Raw genomic sequence first — 6,000 nt, forward strand, 5'->3', positions numbered from 1 at the left:
TAGTAAAAGTATAGGTTTTAACTTTGTGTGTGATAGTATGGGGGCAGCACGGGCGCAGCATTCCCAGATCCGTTCAGCCTTAAATGACCCACCAGCATGGGTTGCAATTGGGCACATTTGCCTAAGACTGTTGCACCATGGTGGTCTGCGTTTGCCTTGGAGGGGACATGTTTTATTGAATCCAAAAGTCACTGACGGTGCCCTGGCAGACTGCTGGAGGATGGTTTTACACTGTGAGGTTCACTCAAGTGCTCATCATGAATATGTAGGTTTGCAGGGGCACTGCATAATTTGGTATCTATCCCTTGAGAACTTTTTATATATATATATATATATATATATATATATATATATATATATATATATATATATATATATATATATATATATATATATATCATGGAGCAGCCAACTGGACGAAATCTTGCTGGTACTGAAATTTACATGTTATCGTACTAATGTGTCGGTCGGCTTTTCCTTTCTTTATGTGTTTGTTTGTTTAGGGTTAATCAAAGTCGATTCATCCTCTGAGGAACATAATTATACCAAATTTCATGCCAATTCATTGAGATATTGACCAACAGATGCAGACTAACCAGGGCCAGATAGACCCAGGTTATTTATTGATTTGATGATTGATTGTTTTTGTATTTTATATTCCTGGCTATCTGTAATATTTGGAGCCTACTGTATATATTCAGCCTATCGGTATGATAAAACCACACAGCTCAAAGTACAAAGTAATACAATGTGAAACTCTACTGAAAGTGAGAATTTAATTTAATATTTATACAGTGTTCAGAGGGCCTGAATAAAAAAAAAAAATCTACAATAAAATGTATTAAAATGCATGATATCACATCATAGGTTTGATATACAGAGACTCTGTTATACTGAGGATGTATAGAAGCTCAGAGATTTAGAAGATAATGCAATCAGATTTAGAAGTAGTTTAGCTTTTTAGTCTCACAATACCATGTTCAGTGGGCCATAACAAAGAAATACCACAATAAATTTTCATAATATTGTTGATAATCTGTAATGTTCCCTGACACATGAGAGAACTGATGCCTTCAGACTGTGTCAGAACCACAGACATCAAGCACAGATTCCTTACTTCCTGACTTAAATGTTGTTCACCATTTACTCTCAATATCTTCTTTAGAATGCCTTTTTTTTCAGTTCATGTCTACATAATATGGAAATTACTATCAGAGTGAAACATGTATACATAACTCAGAGTGAAACATGTATACATAACTAAAAGATGTCTGTGCGTCCTCCTCCACTTCTGGCTGTTACACACAAAAAAAAACATAAAACCAACATTTTTACCTCCAACTTTATAAAACATGTAGCATTAACACGAATGATCCAGTGAATATGGGGCTTTTGCCCACCGTGCCCAGTTGATAGTCCAGCTTTAAACGTGACTGACCCTCAAGCCACACAATTAGCACTTCTTAAAATTAGATTCCACATATTAAAGAGATCATGGCAAGGACATTCAGAGTTTATGGACCAAAAGGCTTGTTCTTCCTGCTGTCCCACAATTAAACTATCACATGGACAGAGAACAGAGACAAAGGATCTTTGTTCAAAAAAAAAAAAAAACAGACCAGCTTTTAACATGTCAGAAAGATTTGTGACCAGTTTATTGGGTTAAAACAGAACACAAAAATCTCCACAGAAGAGTTTCTCCCTTTTTCACTTGACAGGAGAGTTGTCCTTTCTAACACGTGTGGAATATTATGGAAAAAACTTTCCAGCTATTCTTTATCCCAGGTAATTTTAACATTTTAGGTTTTGAAGTTAGTTCAGTCCCCAGATTTCTATCTTATCGCTGAAATGTGAAGAGTATTAACTGCCAGCATCCTCTATACAAGGTAACAGACAACAAACATTCATAAAGGCGTCTTTATTATTATTAATCAACGGCCTATTGTGGAATCTCCATTCCTTTATTATAAGTGTTAGAAACCATTTATTCCTTTTATTGGTCAAATTAATCATTTGCATTATACTGAAGGTGTGTGAATGATGAACTGATATGAAATCCACATTGTTCCTTTCTGTCATTAACAGCTGTAAGGTTTATCATTTATCAATTTAGTTCATGTTTCAGTGGTCATCATGTGTGATTTGTGAGTAAACTCCAGAAAATTATTTGCTTGTCCAGTTTAAAAAGAAAAAGGGAAGACGGGTATCACCTCCGTGACACGGTCTCGGTCCTCAAGAAAAAATTTTTGCTCTTCTTCTTATATGTGACCTGTAGCTCCTCTATTTCAGAAGCCAAGCCAACAACAAATTACATCAGAATAGTAGAAGTGCCTCAGAATATTGTTATATTCTTTCAATCATTACCATGGCTTTGCTTTGTAGGTTTTTGAAGGGTTTGTGTCAGTGAGCCAATTTCAATCCCCTCCACAGTTAAGTGGCCTTCCCAGACCACATTCATTTTACTAGTTAACATTACTGTGCATCTTTGTTTGATTATCAGTCACAGTTATCCTGTGTTAGCAAACAAGAGTTAACACATTTTCATTGTTTGAACCCGGTGATTGCTGTGTGTTCCTCTGAAGCAGAGGACGGAGATCCACTGAATCGACAAGTCACGGCTCCTCACATTAGACTGATTGGAATCACTGATTAGAATTAATTTCCTTCAGTAAAGATGGCATCCCCTAAATGAGCGCATGTTAAAATAAAATCCAAGATTTACTACACACATACACTCTGCACTAAAATCATCTTATCTATTTAATATGCTGGAGCAGGGAAAATTTGATTTGACACACTTCAGCTGCCGTGGGTGTGTGTGCAGCTTTACAGAGCATAAGGAAGCAACACAGAGACAATTAATGTCATGGTTGGATTTACAGTTCCACAAATATATATAAGTGAATGTTGCTGCATTGAGCAGTGTTGTGGCTTTACGCTGTTGTGTTTAAGTTTCATTCTATATTAAGTGGACAAATATTTGGAGAGTTTTGATTGCTGTGTGAAAAGACTCTCAAATTCTGCCATTTGTTTTGGTGAGCAGAGTTCATAATTAAGTACTTGTGTCAACATTTTGTTGAATAAATGTTTCTAATTTCTTCTTATCTTTATTTACATAGGGAAGATCCTCAGAGAGCGGCTCTGTTTAGATGAGCTTTGCTCACTTTCAGCAGAGGACGCATGAGGTCTAACCTGCTGAGCTGTTGGATTCACGTTGGATTTACATCCTACAGGACCCGACACATCCTCTGTGCGACGAGCTTATCGTGACGTAGTTATGTTTTATTGTTAGGTGACCTCTTGTGGTGGTAGTAATCATTAAGGGAGCAAAGGAGGATGACGTCAGGTCACGTTTAAAAAGCAACAAGATCAGCACAGGCAACAAAACACAGAACTTTGACCCTGGAGGCTGCTGTTTGTTTCTCGTTTGAAACTATTAGTCATCATTTTTTCTTTTGACCATGATGGTTCCACCACCTTAACTGCACATTTTTTAATGTAACCATGACGATGAAGGTCCTCTAACCTTATTTTAACCCAAACCACGATCCTTCCCTTTCATCATTGTATATATAGTTAGTGTTTTGTTGTTATAGTTTGTTGTTATAGACCCTGGGGATAAATCATTAAAGACTATAGATGTTGGAACAGTTAAGTCTTATTACACAAATGCAAAAACAGACTATAAGACAATGAACAGTGGAAAGCAATTTTTTTTTATAACCAAGGCTGTAAATGATCAGATGGCTCTGCTGAGGTCTACTGGAGCTGGAGATGGCAGTGAGGCAGGTAATGGTGGAGTGAAGCAGGCAGGCTGGCCCAAAGCAGAGCTGAGCAGACAGCAGAGCAGGCATGCAGTCTGGAGACAGCAGACGAGGACGAGGCTGGACGTGGCAGATGGACAGGCGAGCAGGCACAGTGGATCTGAGACACAGGCAGAGCAGAGAATTAACAAGGTTCAGAACTCAACAAGAACAAGCTGACAAAATGCAGAGAGTTTGTTCATAGCATCTGTATCACAACGCTGACTGAAAGATCTGCTCCGGATAGGTGAGCCGAGGTTTTATTGCAGCAGTCTGATGAGTAGATTGGCTGATGTTCTTCAGGTGTGCAGGTGAAATGGTGGGAGATGAAGACCAGGAAACCATGCCCAGCAACCACACACACACACACACACAAACACAGAGATAGACAAACAAGAAGCACCAGGGAGGGGAAACACCTGGAAAACGAAAGGGAGAAGGGAAAGATTACTGACTTGCTAACAGCAGTATTAAGTGCTGACAGTTATTGGTTGTGCTCTCTGTACTGGAGAAACTTTAAAAAATGAAATTCCCATTTGTTATGGGTGCACGGATAAATTCAATCTGAAAAGCATACACCATCGGAACTGTCATTCAAAAATTCACAGTTTCAGTATCAGATCACTCAGACCAGGGCTGGATTTAGAGATCTGGGGCTGCAGGAAAACTACCGCACAGTAAAAATACTGTCAATGAAAATGTCCTGCATTCAGTTTTTTATTAACATTGTTACATTAATCGTTCATTTAAATACAGTGTATATGAGAAAATAAAGCAATGTTAATTCTGTTCTTAATTTGTGTCCTTTTTTCTCTTAATGATACCCATCCCCTGTAGCATGTGTAGTGATTATTGCCTTTGTTTTCCTTACCTCATTTTCAGTCATTTATGTATTTGATTCTTAGTTGTTTGTTCTACCTGTGCTCAGGTTAATTCTTTCCCACACACTGATCAACAAGAGGAACGGTTTAATTAGTGTCATTATAGGGCTGGACAAATAATTAAAGTGGTTCCACTTAATAATCCTGAGTGACACCATATTTCCTCGGCTAATTTTTCTTACTGTAAACATCACAGAATACAACATGACAAGTTATTTATTACAAAAACAGATGCCTGGGTTTTCCATGATATTAAATGGTTTACAAGGGTTTGAAATCATTCTACTTCTTCCTCAGTTTGGATAATACGTTTTCATGGCAACAAAGATGTTTGTTCTCATAAACCAGGGGTCGGCAACCTGTGGCTCCAGAGCCGCATGTGGCTCTTTCATCCCTCTGCTGTGGCTCCCTGTGACTTTGGAAAATAAATAATGAGTATTTAATGTAAATGTATTCTTATTTTAGTTTGTTGGTTTTATAAATGTAATTCTAAATTTGAAGATTATGGTGATCTTGTAACATTAAAATAAAATGTTTTTCATTTTCGTCACAACCGCAGATGTGTGACACCCGGAAGCAAGATTTACTGAGCTTTTCGACCCCCGGTAGGTAAACAATGGATAAATCCAAGAAAAGGAAAGTTTCACAGAGGACAGCTTACAGTCCTGATGTGCAGACGCTGTGCGCTGAGGTACATTAACCAGGTAACATAAATATTTTAATTATAGGCTATTATTTTGCAAATATATATTTCACATTGTTAAGTGAAATAGGCCTTTTTTGTTCAGGTTGACAGCTGACTGCACGCTCCAGCAATAAAATGATGACGGAACACAGAAGCAGAGGGTATTTTTGGTTCACTGCAGGTGAATAATTTAAGTTTGGACTTTTATTTCATAAATACAAGGAGGACTCAAATGGACATTGAGTATTTTATTTGAAAGTTAACATCAACCAAGCATCTTTTTTTCGGAGTGCATGTTCCAAAACATAATAATAATAGTAATACAATACTACTACTACTACTACTACTACTACTACTACTACTACTAATAATAATAATAATAATAATAATAAGACAATGATAGGGCTATTAATAGGACAAGTAATAAATAAAACTAGTGTTCATAACAATAATAATGGGGGCAGTAATCGACCCAAAGCCACAGATTCAGAGAGATGAGAAAGCACAAAACTAAGGGAGAGAGAGACAATGATGTGCTAGTAACATGTATTAATGGCAGATGAATGCAAACAGATGGAGGAGGAGAGAGGAGCTTGGTGCATCATGGGAGTCTAGGCCAATAGCAGTATAA

This window comes from Toxotes jaculatrix, chromosome 4 (assembly GCF_017976425.1).
Source record: "Toxotes jaculatrix isolate fToxJac2 chromosome 4, fToxJac2.pri, whole genome shotgun sequence".
NCBI lineage: Eukaryota > Metazoa > Chordata > Actinopteri > Toxotidae > Toxotes > Toxotes jaculatrix.